Raw genomic sequence first — 17,461 nt, 5'->3', positions numbered from 1 at the left:
TTAGTTTTAAATGAGTCTTTACCTCATATAAAAATAGGTTACATGTTTACAAAGCTGGCCATGACAGCTCTAATAGAGATTCACAAGTTAGCATTTTTTATGGTTACTTTGTACTCAAACATTAATAATTTAATTCTGTCTCCCTCTCCATCACCTTCTTCCTGATATAGCACCACACTGACATTAGGTCTTAGGTGGAAAAAAAAATAGGGCCAGAGAATGAAAAAAATAATCATAATAATACATTCTTATAGGGCCACAGAAATCATACTCTTTCCTCACATTTATTAGAGTCAAGGACAAAACGTGAATGAAATAAGACTAAGATAATTTTTTAAATGTTGAAATATCTCTTTGACATATTTTTCTAAGGAACTCTCAGAGAACTCAACTTGCCAGAATTCTGTAAATGTCCCGTGAATTTAAAGAAGATAAGAAACTTCCTTTAGTTTGATTCCTCCTCCACCCTCTCCTCTCCCAAGTTAAAATCCATAGTCACAATTATGTCTGGACCACATGCATGTAGTATTACTGCCTGGATGCTATGTGTCTGCATTTCACTCAGAAATAAGATTTCACTTATCTCACAGACTCTGACTTTACAAATTTCATTATAAAACATGAACAGTTCTTCTAAAAGAGAGAAATATTTAGATTAGAGGATATCTTTAAATGTATAACCTATAACACACATTCATTTTGGAATTCTGAAAGGATGTTTGGATGCATTATTCTTCATATGATTATGATCTGGTAAAGATCCTTATAAATAAAAATCTTATGAATCAGGATTTAAGCAAAGTCAAGGAATAAGATATACAAATAAATCCTCTAATGAATTCTTTTGAAAGTGATAATAATCATCCTCTAATGTACTTTCTTTGGAAATTTTCAATTTAAACTTGTACAGATTTTTATGCACATAAATTTTGTTTTATGTGTTTTATTTTCTGGCAGTGCTAAGGGTTAAAACCCATTTAAGTAAGCAAACCATGTAATTCATATCATATATTCCTTCTAGTATACTTTGAATATGTATGATAAGGTTTTGAAGAAACAATTTGTTGAGCACTTAACCAGTGATGGATACAATATTTCACAGTTTACCTATGAAGTACTTTCCACAACCTATGTGGAAGATATTACTTTCCCCACTATAGATGAGAAAAAAATGCTAACACTTAGATGGATTAAATGATTTCCTAAAGTCACACAGTAAATGATACCATTATCCTCCAAAGTTCTCTTTAATGCAGTGCCTGATGTCTCATGTTGCAAAATATTGACTAATTGTAGTCCTGTGAATTGGCCAGTTTTATTTTATGTCTCACTATCTTTATTAAAGGAGGTACCCTGAGAGAGAACTGAGTGTCATTCATAAGTACTTTCAACATCACACATGTGTGATTGTGATGTTGCTACATGAGACAGAAATAAAAGGGACATTGTAAAGAAAATTGCTTCTACTGACAAACTTCTACCTCTTTTTCTCAAGGTAGATAATGACATCTTATAAAATAATGCAAATGGACTTGCAGAATTTATTTCAGAAAATTATTGTGCATTTCTAAGTTTGTTTATGGAGTTGAAAGTGGACATCTGAAACCACAACAGACTTGAGTGTGACTACAGAGCTCAGCGCTGCCTGATTTTAAAATGGTTCAGAGGTCAGACTTTGTTCATGAACAACAGTGCTTCTCAGACAGCCTCATTCCTTCCATGCTGTCATTTCCTAGAAAAATATAGGCTTTGTTGTAATGCTGAGATTTTTTTTTCTTTTTTGCCTGTAGATTCTACACAAATGTACAGACACTTTTTTTTAAATTCACAGTTTGCAATTAAAATTTCAAAGTCGATTTTTAAACTCCACATATCAGTGACATTTATTTGTTTGTATTGAAAGCATAGATATTCCAATTGAAGAGTACAGAGAAAGGTTTTTGTATTTTAGTAACAGACTTGCTTTTTTAGGTTAGAATTTTAAGTATTTTGCTGAAATTTATTTTATATTACCACTTCAAAATGCTAAAAGAACTGTTTTATGACTACTTTCCTTTTATTATTATTGCTTTGAGGTAGGTTCATTGTAGAGATGAGGAATACACATAGCTCATTTCAAAGCACTCTGAGACTCATACGATCATGATGAGTTGTTCTGAGTGCATATGATGTGTGCCTGTGTCTCCGTGTGTTGCATATTTGAATGTGTGTATGTACTTGTGTGCCTACACTTTTAATTCCTAGCATTTTTACTATTTAAAATTGTCTCCCATTAGATGTACAAAATATCCAGCTGAAAATATCCGGCCAGATCTTTATGTAAGCTTTCACATTGTATTATAATTAAGTTCTGATTTTTCTGCTTTAATTTTAATTTTGAAATGCAACAGATTACAAATGCAGCCTTGATCTATAAACAGACTTTACTACCGAGAAAAATGAACATTATCACATTAAAAATGTCATTTAAACTTTAAAAATACACAATGGGGAAAAATCATTATTCTTAGATTCAAGAAATTCAATTAGTATTTATGTCCCAAAATACACAGTGAGGGAAGGAACTGATAATTTAAATTTCCTTTCATTATTTTTCAGATAGTCAGAAAATGGGCAAATCATTACTAATCATATACAGATATATATTCTGATTTTTTTTTAAAGCAAGTGATTTTTGTTTAATTTTGTTTTCTTTTAGTTTTGCTTCTTATGGAATAATTGTTATTTGTTCATAAAAATTTGAAGCCTGGTGATGAGCAGCTGAGGAAAATCCATAGAGCTGCATACTGTGGACTCAGATCCACCTTGTTGTACATCTGTGGCTGAGCACAGCATTGGCTAAGTAGAAAGTTGCTGTAATCTGGATTATCAAATGACTTCTGCAGTGTGGGGCAATAATGACAGTGGCAGGTCCTAAGGCACAGGACTCCTTTCTAATTTCATAGCTCAGAGATATTTGCAGCAGAAAGAATCGGATACCTAGGGCTGTCTGGATGTCAGCTGTGTCAATCACCCTTTGCCTTTGTCGTTAGTCAGGCTCTATGAAGCAGGGGAGCTTGTTATGGAGCAACTAAATTTTAAGTGTCAAGAGAAAGTTTTAGAATCCTGTAGAATTAAGGGGCATGTTCAAGTTGTGAATCCAGATGGTAGTTTGGCATGAATAAGCACTTACTTCTGGTAATCTAGAAAAAGATGCATTATGTGTATAGACTAACACTGAGGGTAAGAGTATGAGTGGGTTCACTTGTTAACACTATAAAACACTAAATAGAGGACACCCTAAGTGATGAATGTGTGTTCTATCTGTGTGCACTTAATCCTTACAACAATCTTATGAGATGCATAAAGTACAATTATTATACTTTACAGGTGATGAAGCATTGTATTAAATTAGTTGAGAAACTAGGCTAACATTATACATGAAAGTGGCACCTTTGAACCCAGGTTCATCTGTCTCTAATTTTTGACTTTTAACTACTATATTTTCCTGCTACTCAATAATCCTTACTCTCCTTCTTACCAGAAAGAGGGGATATCTTAAATTTTAGTGTGTATGAGGATAGGTAAGACACCTAAAAAACTAGCTAGCATTTGTTGCCCTTAACGCAGAGAAACTAAAGCAGATACCTTAAAGCAACTGAGGCCAATAGGAAAAGGGGAACAGGTACTAGAGAAAAGGTTAGATCAAAAAGAATTAACCTAGAAGGTAACACCCACGCACAGGAAATCAATGTGAGTCAATGCCCTGTATAGCTATCCTTATCTCAACCAGCAAAAACCCTTGTTCCTTCCTATTATTGCTTATACTCTCTCTACAACAAAATTAGAAATAAGGGGAAAATAGTTTCTGCTGAGTATTGAAGGGGGGAGAGGGAGGGGGCGGAGTGGGTGGTAAGGGAGGGAGTGGGGGCAGGGGGGAGAAATGAACCAAGCCTTGTATGCACATATGAATAATAAAAGAAAAATGAAAAAAAAAATTTAGTGTGTATCTGCTGCTTTTGTTTTTCTAGTTTGGATGCATTGTCTTCCATACTTTTACTTTGGATTACCACAAGGGGGCATTCTGAGAACTCTGAGGAAAGTTAAAATTAACAGTGGGAGGAAATTTGGGACTTCCCCCCCAAACCAGTAATTACTAAAGCATTTCTCCAGAACCAGACCAGCAGGTTTAGCATCTTTTTTTATTGTGTTTAAAATGTAAATTCTTGAGTTTCCCACTAGATATACTAAATCAAATCATTGGTGGTAGAGCCTAGCAATCTGTTCTAATATGCCTTCCAGTTGATTCTGTTTTTGAACTAGTGTACTACTGGTTTTCTTATATTTTGCTAAACTAAAGTATATTAGTTTTTCTTAATTTCTCCCACACGTTGAGAAGTATAACCTTAGAGTAGATCATTACTTTCATACTCAGGGTCATGACCTATTAGAGGGTCATGACCTATTAGAGGGCCCAATTCTGTGGATCTACACAGTAACTATAGAAGAGAATGTCAAGGTACATTACACTTTATTACAGAAAAGTTTCCTTTATCAAAATCAGGTTTTATATGGTTAACAATGTAAAATATACATTGGACTGTGGGGGGAGGGATGGTTAAAAAGCAATTAAATGCTTTGGAAGCCACAAGAGATACACGATCAAAAAGACACAGCATCAGCTGAGCTGAGAGAAGTGAAGAGAATGTAAAGGGTTAATGAAAGATAGTCATCTTTAAAAAGTAGAGTTCAGAGAAAAAGATTTGTAATAGTAGCAAAACAAAAGAAACAACAACCCTGTACATTCTTGACATCTAAAGAACAATTTTGTGACAGTTTAGTAAATAAATGTTTCTCTGACATTAAAGGAAGAGTTATTTCCAAACTGTTATAATTGGGGATTATAATATACTTCTGATGAAAAAATCTGTCCACTTTAGTATCCTCCTGCTGAGAGGCATACCCTGCATCTGGGTCTCAGATAGTCCCATTATTAAGAAAGAATACTACTAAAAAAAGAAGTAATACTTCCCATTATAAGTAGTAACAAATGGAAACTTGCCCTTGTCTTTCTAATCTGTTTGTTTGAAGAAATCTACTTTAAGGATAGATTTTCATGTAGAGAATAAGAAAACAAAAATTTCTTGGCAGGAGAAGCTCACTTAGGTCTTATTTGCCTATGCATAGCAAAAATTCTGCTCTTAAGACTGAATTTTTCCTTTTCTAGTCTCAGTCACTGATGGTTAGGCTGCAAAGTCCATGAGCTAAACTCTATATGACAAGAGACATGACACAAATTTATGCATTCTTCTCAGGAAAAGACTAACATGTATGTCTCATGCAGACATATATTTCAATAAAAAGTCACAAGAAAACAAATCACAGTTATAGAAAACCTACTGAAATTAAATTTCAGTCATTTACTACTTAGTGGCCCCTTGTCAAAATGAAATGAAATCACCTAATCCTGCCAGAGATTCTGAGACCAATATCCATAAATGATGGCATTGGCATCAAATGACAAACAAATGAAATCAACAGCAAAGTCCCTAGAAATATATGTCTCTTCTTACATGTGAAGTCACTCATTCAGGCTAAGTGTTTTATTATTGAACATCAGTGATTGTTAAGTGGGTGTCTGCAATGAAAAAACAAATTACTTGATCTTCTAAACATCAATTTCTATTTCTATGAAATTTGTATGGAGGTAGTTTGAGATATTAATTTTTAATTTAAATTAAGATAGTGTCAAAACACTTTGGACCATGCTGGAAATATATGAAGTCCTCAATAAAAAAATCCAGCCCACTATTATTTCAGTCTGCAATAATTGTAATGAAATTATACAGCCATAATAATTTAACAACAGTCATAAACTTTACTATCTTTCATTAATTCATTCATTTGCTTGACCTAGAGGGAATTAGGGGAAAAAGATACCTTATTTCTTTTCCTTTCTTTTTCTCCAGGAATCAAAATGATCTAAATTCTGGAACCACTGAATGAAGCTGATGTAAATTAGCACACCAGAAAGAAGAGAGAAAAGGGTTGAGACAGAACCAAATATATAAGCAGAAGACACCTGGCATGCACACACACACACACACACACACACACACATACACACACATACACACTCATATATATACACAAAAGCACAATGGAACCTCATTCATGCCAGGTGAAAATACAGAATCATCTCTTTAAATTCAGCAAAGGAATTTTTGTTCAATAGAATGACCAGAAACAATTTCATTTGGGAGATGGGTTTGTCAACCTCTACACTGGTGATGTTTTTGTCAGGACAGTTTTTGGTGTAGAAGTTTGTCCTATACGTTGTAGGATGTTAGCATCAGCCCTGGTCTCTAACAGCTGGAAGTAGGTGTCACCTTCCTGCTGCCCACTTGTAATAATCAAAACTGTCTCCAAATACTGTCAAATGTCACCAATTGTTGTGTGTGTGTGTGGGGGGATTGTATTGCTCCTCATCAAGAACCACAGAACCAAACTTTCAGTAAGGCTTTCAGAGTATCTTGTGCTTCCTTTCCTTTTCTTTTATCGTTTTTTTCAAACACAGGTTGAGTGTATTCCTTTCAACAGAGTAACCATGAGTCTATCTTATAGGAACTACACTAAACATTTTACAAGGAGATTAGTCTAGTTAATTTTTCCAAGGGTATTCAATCAAATGTCTTATGTCTGAATAAAAGAATGTATTTTATTCTAATTATCACATAAATTCACATAGAGAAAAATGTACGTATGTACATAATACAAACATATATATACGTAAATTTACACTGGAGTTTGAAATGCAAAATTTAGTAAAGGAAATCGCTATTTCAAAAGTCATATCATTAGTAGTAAATTTGGCAATTTGATTGAAGTAGCTGTAACATGTATGGTATTAGGGTTTTCGAAAGCACATTCTTTTTCACCTGTGAAGGTAGGATACAGAGAATAGGAAAAAAACTTTCACTTTACTTTCCAACCCAGATTCCAGTTCCTAGGTATTATGAACATCCCCCTGACCCCAGTCCCAGTTGAATAAGACACTGCTCTTAAAACCAACAGCACAATGTCTGCTCTAAGACAAGTTGGGAACCATTTGACCACAGAGGGTCTGATCTGCAAGGATGCACAAACAGGAAGAAGCAGAGGGTTTGGGAGAAAATGCTGCTTAAATTTCCTCCTGGCTTCTTTAAGTAGTTCAGTAGTTTGTATCCTCTTTGCTGAATTTATTCTATTGCTTCTCAGACGGCTTTCTATAATTCCACACCTCTCTGATATCCTTCTATGAATGTGAACTTGAACAATCTAGTACTTTTGACTTGATTATGATCTAGGTGTCCCTGTGCACTTGTAACTGGGTAACTCATAGCAGGGGATTTAGTATAGCCTAATCTAATGTTTTCCATATTGCCTCTGTAGTTTCTATTTTCCAGAATACTACCAGAATGAATATTTTCTTAAAATTAATGGTTTTCTATAGTTCAGATTCAAGAATTTATACTCAAAAATCATTATTTTGATGTATTTACCCACATTTTTTTCTAAAACGCATTATATAAAAATACCTGTGTGTACCATGTGATGCCATTCTTTTCATGCCAATTTAAAAAATCAGCACACTTTATAAAACTGGTACAAACTGTCATCTCATGAAATATCTGTCCTGGTAGTAGCTTTAAGGAAAGATGTTTAGAAAAACAAAAAGGAAATATAATTTTGTTACTATCATCTTGATGATTTAGAGAACTTGGAGCTAGTTCTCAAAATCTCTAACCTCTCCTAATAAATGATTTTTAATAAAAAGTTCACTAATATTTACTGTTTATAAACTATTATTTTAGGTGATATGAGAGAGCTCCAATTCATGATGGACAAGCACAGGTACCCAGCACTCACATCCTCCACAGAAAAGAACCAGAACTACAAATGAATAAATGTATTTTCAGCTTAATGACTGTGAAAAAGCAATGAAACTCAGCAAATGATGATGCTAACCCTGCCCAGCAAGGGGAATCAGAGTGACACAACAGAGAAACAAAGCTTAGGGAAACTGCAGCATCTGCTCTCTGGGTGGGAACTCCCCATTGAAGCCAAGAAACATCCTACACTATAGTGAACAGGTGGTCCAACATGGCATTAGGTGCTGCTTCTAGCACTAGGAGACTAAGGGGCTGACTCTGAGGCCCAGGGACCCTATTCTCTGCTTCCCCAGTCACATTCCTGGTGCTGTACTGTGAATCTGGAGGCCCCCACTTGCCAACAGCATTGATCTGTGGGGCCTGGAGACCTGCAGCACATGACCCTATGGAAAATGAGTGAAATCCCCTTTGTTTCACATGCCAGGTGCCACCATGACCATTGCTGGAAACCATCACCACTGGTAGCACTCTTTGATTTTATGAAGCTTGGGCTTATGTATGCTGTGGTCCATGTCCCAAATACTGCTTCTGCCTCTCCTCTCCCAAGAGGTCCTTGACACTAAAGGTGCTTGGTTCATGGGGCCTGAGGGCGTGTCTCCCTGGCCTTTCAGCACTGCTGCTAGGTGTTTAGGGATAAGCACCTGACCTCTACTCCAGGACTTCAGGTCGTGTAGCTTTGGAAGCACACATCCACTGCAAAGCTGCACTAATGTGTCCATCCTGAAACATCGAGACACGCTAAACAGTGACACTGAAGACTAAAGAATCTTCAGATAGGTTATGCTTCTGTGACCATCCAGAAACAAAGCTGAAGTGCCCTACCCAACCAACACCATAAGACCAATATAAAGGAAAAAAGGCACTTTCTTGCCCATAAAAAGCTACTCTATAAAATTAGTTGAGATAACTGTCATACTAAATGTGCTGATATCCATGTGGGGATGTAAGAAACATGAAAAAGCATGGTTGCATGACAAGATAATTATCAAGAAAGAATTCTCAAAGTAAGGAAAACTGAAATTAATAACATGAAGGAAACTCAGTGAGCTGCAAGAGCATGCAGAAATAGCTCTAGAAATGAGGGACATAATTTATGACCTGACTAAGATCAACAAAGAGAAATAAAATACCCAGGAATCCAAAAGAAAATTTGGAGATGAAGAATTTAATCAATGAAGTTTTAAAAAATGCAATCAATAAAGTCAATGAATACTTAAAAAAGGAGAAGAAAGAATTTTTCAACTTGAAGACAAATCTTTTGAAATAACTCCATCAGACCAAATAAGTAAATATACAAATAAAATAAAGAGTAAAGAAACCTTATGAGATTTGTGAGACACCCTTAATCAAACAAATATTTATATTACATGTGTTCCAGAAGATTAGAAAGTACTATAAATCCTACTGAACACAGTAATAGTTGTAAACATACCAAGTCTTGAAAATTCCTGGAGGGGTGGAGAGGAAACAGTGGGAGGGAGGAGGAGAAAAAGATGGTGATTATTACAGAAATACATTATGTATATATATATATATATATGCTGTTGAGTTTGTTTTACTATTATTTTGTTTTTACCTCTATGTTCATTAAAGAGATTGTCTTGTAATTCTTTTTTTTTTTTTTTTTGAGTCTTTGCTTGGTTTTGGGATGAGCATAATACTGGCTTCACAGAATGAGTTTGGCAGACTTCCTTCCCTTTCTGTTTTGTGGAAAAGTTTAAGGAGTGTTGGTATTAGGTCTTCCTCTTTTTTAAAATTGTTTATTCATATGTACATACATTGTTTGGGCCATCCCTCCCCCTGCACCCTGCCCCTCTCTCTCCCCCTCAACCCCTCGTGCTTTAAAGGTCTGGTAGAATTCAACAGTGAATCTGTCAGGTCCTGGACTTTTCTTTTGGGGGAGACTTTTTATTACTGCTTCAATTTCATTGGGTATTATAGATCTGTTTAGGTGATTAATATCTTCTTGGTTCAATTTTGGGTGATTATATGTATCTAGAAATTTTTCCCTTTCTTCTAGATTTTCCAATTTATTTGAGTACAAGTTTTGAGTATCCTTCACCAGGCTTCTCAGTCACTTGTTTAATTTCTTCCGCCTTATTTGTTGCTTCTTCATTATTGGTGGTTTCTTCTTAGTTTTACACTTGTCAAGTCATGGAATGACCCAAGGCTCAAGTTTTGGATCACCTTTCTGTCTTCACTCATTCCATTTTAATATATTGTGTTTTCTTCTCTGGCTTTAAATGTCACTTAAAGAAGCTACTGACAAATTTATCTATGAAACTCAGGTTTCAATCCTGAATTACTTTGAATAGTCAATGGCAATTTGACAAACTCACTTGCATGTTTATTAGACACATCTCCACCTCCTTCTCACAATTTTTTTCCTCATCTCAATAAATGGCAACAACTTTGAGTTTCTTACTCTTGATGTCATTTTTGAATGTGATCTTTCTCTTACATATAACAATCAATTTATAATTCTTTATGTTCCTTCCTTCAAAATACTGGCAAATCTATAATTCAATAATTTTGTATCATTGCTTCTGTTATCACTTTAGTTCTAGGCACTATTTCTAGAATATGTCTTCATATTTATTTCTTTTTATTCTGTAGTACTTTCCCACGGCTGCTGTAACAAATTACTAACATTTTGTAGCTTACATTTATACAAAGTCACAATGTGTCTAGTGATATCATGGCATTGGTGGAGTCATATGCCCTCATGAATCTCTCTACATAAGGATCTTTTTGTGTGTCTTTTCCAATTTACAAAGGCCACACTTACTTCTGTGACTTTTCCAGTCTTCGAAGGCACAGCATTACATCTGCATCTTTGAATTTCTTTCTCACTCTGGCTCTCTTGTCTTCATTTTCCACTTATGAAAACCTGTTATTATGTTAAATCCACCTCAATAATCCAGGAATCTCCCCTTCCCATGATCTTTAATCACATCTTCAAAATTCCTTTTTGCCATTAAAGTAACATGTTTAGGGGCATGCTTTATTCCAGCTGCAGTATTTTCATATAATTTATTCTTCACATAGTAGTAAAAGTATTGTATTCTTATTGCCTCTTTACTATACTATTTTATTTCTTGAACATATCATGGTCTGCATTAGTTATTTTCTTTCCTTGAAACTCATTTGTCTAAGGAATTTCTATGATGTTTTTCTTTGTTGGTCCCAACCTTCCCTCTTTTGCAATTCTCTCATTTACCCAGAGGATTCAATTAACCAAGCTTGTGCATATTTTACTTACTGGTTTTAAAATTATTTTGTTCTAATTGCTATGCAAGTGTGTGTTGTGAGGGTGTATATATATATATATATTTTTTTTTTCTATTTTGTTAACTATTGTAGTTTAGATGTTACTTGAGTGTGGACGTGAAAGGTTCACATGTTGAAATCTCGGAACCTAGTGTAGTGATGTGGGAAGTGAGGGAACCTTTAAAAGTCTTTAAAACATGGGGGGGTTGTGGGAAGTTCTTAGGTTACTGGGGAGCTGCCCTCATGAGAGATTAGGTTAGCTCCTGTAGGACCCTGGGGTTCCCATGAGAGTGAGTAGATAGGAGACAGAATCTTCTATGACTTCCTGTTTCAAGATATATTCTCTCTTTCTCATAAATGCTCCCAAGATTGTAATCCTATTCACCATTGCTATTTAAGGTGAATGATGCAGGTGGTGAACTCAAGTATGATATATTGCAAGAACTTTTGTAAATGCCACAATGTGCCTCCAGCACAATAAAAAAAGTGTATAGAAGTTAAAAAAGTAGAAAAACTAAAAAAAAAGTTAATTTCCATGCTCAAACTCTACCATCTACCTTGCTAAAGTTAATTCTGATATATTTTGGGATTATCTTCCTAATGTTTATGAATTAAATCCTTACATTTTTCCTCATGAAAATATGTTATTATCTTATGTCAATCAAAAATAAGAAATGAGTATTAGAAAATGAAAAAATGTAATGTGTTTGTGGAATTTGTTCTACCAGACATATTTTCCAAAATTGTTTAACCAGAGGCCAAACCAAAAACCCTGCCCAATCTTGAAGCTTCAGCTTCGAAAACTGTGAGCTAAAAAATTTTCTACTTAATAAAGCTATGCTGCCTCAGGCATTTGTTTATAGTAACAAAAAATCTTATGGAACACTGAAAACTGTTGATGTCTTTTGAAGAAGAGGGAGGGAGAATATTGGAGGGAATGAACCAATCCAGGGTAATTGTATTCATATATAGAAGTGTCACAACAAAATCACCTGTCAAGCTATTATATACTAATAAAAATGTTTTTTAAAAAATCTAATATGACTTCCGAAGTGTGACTGAAACATAATATGTACCAAAGTTTCTTTTTTTATTTAATAAGTTTGCCAGTCTTGAAATAAAAATCTTTAGTCATTAAAACCTATACTCTTTCTATTCTAGTCTGCTCCCATTGGATCCTCTAGGTTGTGTTTAAAGTGCAGGTTACAAGGGGGAAGTGGCACAAACAATGTATACACGTAAGGAAATATAAAAATGATAAAGTAAAAGAAAGAAAGAAAAATAAATAAATAAAATGCAGGTTATTGTGTCCTACGTAGTATATACTGAATCTAAAGTTCCTTGAGACAGAACTTTGAAATCTACCTTTTAATAAGAATTTTGAGTCATTTCTGTGCATTCAAAAGTTTGATAAAAAAGAGAATGCAGAATATACTGCATACTACATTTTGGTAGCATTTACTTTTTTTCTTTCTTATTTTTATTATTATATTATCATTGTACTGGGGATACATTGTGACATTCACAAAAGTGCATACAATACATTTTAGTTAAATTCACTCCCTCCATCATTCTCCTTTATCTCTTCCTCATTCATAGAATAGTTTCAACAAGTCTTATTTTTCCATTTTCATACATCAGTACAGAGTAGTTCCACCATATTCACCTTCCTACACCCTTCCCTTGTAACTTCTCCCCACCCACTGGTATCAACCTCCAGACAGGACCTGTTTTACCTTCCTGTTCTCCATTTTTGACAAAAGATATGTTTGCATAAGATAGTTGTACAGGGAGTTTCATTGTGACATTTCCATATATATTTGTATTACATCTCAGATAGGTCAAGGCCTTCCATTTTTCTCCTTTCTACCTTCGTCCCCTTCTTATGGTGATTTTAACAGATTTTAAAATTCTACATTCATTTTTATATAGAAAGTACAACAACCATATTCATCTTCTTTACTCCTTTCTTTTATTTAATTAAACATTTAAGGCCACCTCAACTATAGTTTTCAGGAAGGGAATAGTATATAAAAATATTTATTTTTCTCCCTGATCATACTCCAACTTAAATATTAGAAGCATTTAGAGAAAAATATTACGTTTTGTGACTAGAGATTGTTTTTGTTCTTCCTTTTATGGTTGGAGATTTTTACATAAATTTTTATCAGGCATAATTTTTTTTATGTGAATGATAGGTTGGCAAATATTTTAGGCTTTGAGGGGAACATACAATGATCTCCCATATTCTGGTTTACTTTTTTGAGATGTTGAGCCCTCACTAAGTTCCCCTTTGAGCTGACTATGAGTATATGGAGTATGTGGATAATTCTTTTTTATCTCTTACTTTGTACTCGGTGTTTGATGTAACTTTGTAACAGTTTGCAGTGGTGATTTTTTATGTGGCAGTTGCCCCAAAAATGTACTTGGGATTGATCTATGTGAGCATTCATCTTTTGATTATTTACTGGATATTTGGCATGTAGTCTTCAGAAGGGGCTGATGAAGTTTAACAAGATGTCAGATTCAGTTTTCTTGAGAGTCAATTACTGTTAGATCCGGAAAAGGTTACATTTGTGTTTTCTTAAAAATCCCCATCCCATTCCCATTTTGTTATCTCTATAGTACTTTAGTACACATTCTCTAGGTAACCCAAAGTTTAATTACCCTAAATTGGTGAAACAGTGATTCTTTTGAATTGTATTTATTTACTTGACACAATTAGAAGCATTACTGGCAAAAATGCAAGATTTGGTTGTGTGAGTAGTATGAATAAGAGACAGAGAGAGAGAGAGAGAGAGAGAGAGAGAAGAAGAAGAAGAAGAAGAGAGGGAGAGAAAGAAGAGAGAGAGAGAGAGAGAGAGAGAGAGGAGATTGAGAGAAAGATCATTATCCTCATGGAAGAAATTAATTGGGTTGCTCTGCTCACATATACCCTATGGTGAAATGTCCAATGTTTGGCAATACAAATTTCTAAAACCTGTTACCTAGAACAAGGTGAATAAATTGTCTGTTTTTAAATTCAGAAATTGCAATTATAGTAGTCAAGAGAGTAGACCTTGACTATGACTAGACACGTAGATAGGATTTTAACTTTAACTAAGTTCTTAGTGTTTTCCTTTATGAGTTTGTACCAGTAGTCAAATGTATTTTCTCTTCTAGGGATTTTTTTTTTCCATCACAAACCTTGGCTAATCTACTTCTGCATTTATAAGTACGGCGTCATAGAGTTTCATGATGTAATTACAGTTTTTTCTTACTCAGTTCATAGGATGCTATAGTAGATCCTAGATAAAAGTAATTAAAACTTTGCCCTACTCTTTACTTATTTGAATATATAAAATTTCATGCACTCTGAAAACTGTTGAAAAAGACAGGATGGGGGAAAAAGGTGAGGAACAAAGTCGATGGGGGGGTAGTCTGATTCAAGCACAATATATGTAATCATAAATTACTAAGGCAAAAATTTCCACAGAATAAGGCACAGACACCTAAATAAGGAAGGACAGGAACATAAAACAGGTCACACTAAGGGGAGGGTATTAATGGGAGAGGGAAGGTAAATGAAGAAAGTAAAAAAGGTAAATGTAGATGATGTTCTTTCTATACAATTAAAAATATAGAACATTGGAACATGCTGAAGTCACCATAAGAAAGAGATTGGGGTAGAAAGGAGAACAATGGAGGGCTTGAACCAATCTGGAGTATAATATATGTATATACAGAAATGTTACAACAAAACCCTCTGTATAACTAACATAAACTAACAAATTTTTTTTTAAAAATGAACAACAGGAAGGTAAAACCGGTCCTGTGCAGGGATGGATACTAGTGGGAAAGAAGAGGGCATAAAGGAAAGGGAGAAGGATGGCAAATATGGTGGAAGTATCTTCAATTCATGTATGAAAGCAGAGCAATGAAACCTGTTGAAATTGTTTTATGAAATGCGGGAAGAGGGATAAGGGAGAAAGACGAAGAGGGTGAATCTAATTTATTGTAATCACATATGTAAATGTCACAATACTCCCTGTACAACAATAATGTGCTAATAAAAAATCTAAAAAAATTGATGCAATAATTTCTGTGCATTAAAATATAGTTGATCACATATTGTTATGAATAAAAATAAATATTGCTTCTTACATAAATAGTATGATTCCTGCTAATTTTATGTGATTAAAATTTGTTAGGCTTTGCATTGTGACCCTCTTTTAAATTTTTTATTGAGAGCTTATTAGATAACAAACTTTAGGTATGACAATAGTTACTACAACACAGAAGTTATCAAGTACTATTAAGTTGTATATTAGCTATATAATGCTGGTAGTAATTACAGTAATTATACCTGCAATTCCAGTACTCAGGAGGCAGAGACAATAAGATCATAAGTTCAAAGCCAGCCTGGGCTACATATTAAGACCCTGTCTCAAAAACAGTGGTTGGGGATGTATTTCAGTGGTAGAGTGCTTACCTACCATGTCCAGAGCCTTGGGCTTGGTTCCCAGTGCCACAATAAATAAATAAATAAGTAAATAAATTTTGTGATGTTTAATATTTATAGCTTTGTTTATCATTTTAGTATTTATACTGAAAATAGGCTTACAATAAAACTCGATGACATATGTAAACATACAAAAATATGCACAGTATTAGCCCAGTAATAAGATGTGTGCATATAGCTCATGATAAACATTGTTTTTCATATTTTAATGAGAAAATTGTATCAATTTAAATACTGATTTAAAAACTTATATGGTGCTAGTGGTTTTCATAGTATACAAAAATCCTCTGCTTACTTATATGATCTGAGAGATTACCTATTGACAGTATATGTCAATTTACTGACACCACAAAAATATCGGTTTAAATTTTATTCTTTGAGACAAATTTAATGAATCTCAGCATGTGTTCAAAATTTATATGTATACTTAAAACTTATACATAAAATCTACACTGTAAGATGAAGCTGCAGTTCATGGGATTTGGTTGGGTTTACTTTTAATTAAGTTATGGGAGCATTTTTTTGCCACCACTTTAATGTCTGACGTCTTCTAAAGGGAGACCACAGGAGAATGCACCTGCTGACCCCACATATGTCCTGTCAAAGGAATTAAGCAAAACCTGTTGTATAACCCTTGAGTGATTTTATCCACTTCTCGAAATGGATCAAAAGAGTGGAAAAGAGTACTGGGAGAGAGACTTTTTAGAGAGCTGTTTCTTGTTTAGGTCCCTACATAGAAAAAATTCATGAAAGGACTATAACCTGATCCCTCACTTAGAGGAGGAATTCACATGACCAGTATGGAAATGTGTGATTCCTTCAGAGAGACTCACCAAGAACTGAGGACTGACACATGAGAAATTAAAAGTGGAAACAGACTGGGTCTACCTCCAGCCCTGAGAAATGTGAATGGCCAACATTTTGGGAACAGTTCCTAGAATGTAAAGCTGTGTTGGGATTTCCTGTTCTGCCAGCATTGGGGAAATCATGGTCCATCAGATTCAGAATTTGGTGGTTCACATATTGTGTTGTCCCATTTTTGGAAGAATGAGTGTGAAACTAGTTTTGGATCATGGAATGATTAAAATATAAGTCATGAAAATTGCTATTCAAAATAACATGTCCTGTCTATAAACTAAATCAACAATTTTAGTAGCGAGCAGCAATTGGGGGGAAATCACATATATTTATCCATGTACAGATTGAACTATAAAGCTAACATTTTAGAGAACATTGAGAGCAGTTTAGAAAATTTCTGTGACTCAAAATTTTTATGTTTTCAGTTTTCTTAGTAATCTATTCCTCCCTTCATGTCTCAAAAAATTAAACACTTAATTATGTGCTTGCACCAAAGTTTGAACATATTGTTAACTTGTGTTTATCATCACTATTACTGTTATCATTATTGTTTTGGTGGTAGTGCGACTTAAACTCAGGGTTTTGTGATTGCTAAGCAGGTGCTCTTCCACTTGAATCATGCTCTCAGGCTTATTTTACTTTAAGTATTTTCAAAAAGGGTCTAGGCACTCACTAATTCCTGGGCAAATCTGAACTGTGATCATCCCATTTACCCTTCTCACAAAGCTGAGATGACAGGCATGAACCCCCACATTCAGTTTTTCATGTGTGTTTTTCATAGACATCTTTTAAAAAAATTTATTAGCATATAATAGTTGTAACTGGGATACATTGTGACATTTATAAAAGTGTTTACCAAATATCTTAGTTAGATTCACCCCCTCCTGTGTTTCTCCTTTATATCCCTTCCCTGCTTCTTAGA

This window comes from Castor canadensis, chromosome 1, assembly GCF_047511655.1.
Source record: "Castor canadensis chromosome 1, mCasCan1.hap1v2, whole genome shotgun sequence".
Classification (NCBI taxonomy): Eukaryota; Metazoa; Chordata; class Mammalia; order Rodentia; family Castoridae; genus Castor; species Castor canadensis.
This window is presented reverse-complemented; position numbering follows the sequence as displayed.